We start from the raw sequence: 216 nt of genomic DNA, 5'->3' as shown, positions 1-216 counted from the left end.
TACAGACTAATGTCTCTTTTTATAGGATTATAATAGTGTTTGATTAGAATAAACTGTAGTTTTTTGGTTTTTTTAGAACAGTAGGCTTATAAGATTGAATAGGCCTACCTTTTAGCCGGCTAGTGTTGCTCTGAATAAGATTTCTATGTCGCGTATCTTGTTCTTGAATACTTTAAAAAAATCTGTATAGGCCTGCTTTGAAGAGGATACGTTTAT

At 31.9% G+C, this 216-nt stretch overlaps 1 protein-coding gene across 1 annotated transcript in view; it reads left to right on the top strand.

The window, feature by feature from the left end:
• LOC119582078 (potassium voltage-gated channel protein Shaker-like) overlaps positions 1–216 on the top strand; it is a gene marked incomplete at its 5' end in the record, with an annotated part of 55,543 nt that overhangs the window by 13,392 nt on the left and 41,935 nt on the right.

Source organism: Penaeus monodon, chromosome 15, assembly GCF_015228065.2.
Source record: "Penaeus monodon isolate SGIC_2016 chromosome 15, NSTDA_Pmon_1, whole genome shotgun sequence".
Taxonomy (NCBI): domain Eukaryota; kingdom Metazoa; phylum Arthropoda; class Malacostraca; order Decapoda; family Penaeidae; genus Penaeus; species Penaeus monodon.
This window is presented reverse-complemented; position numbering and strand designations above follow the sequence as displayed.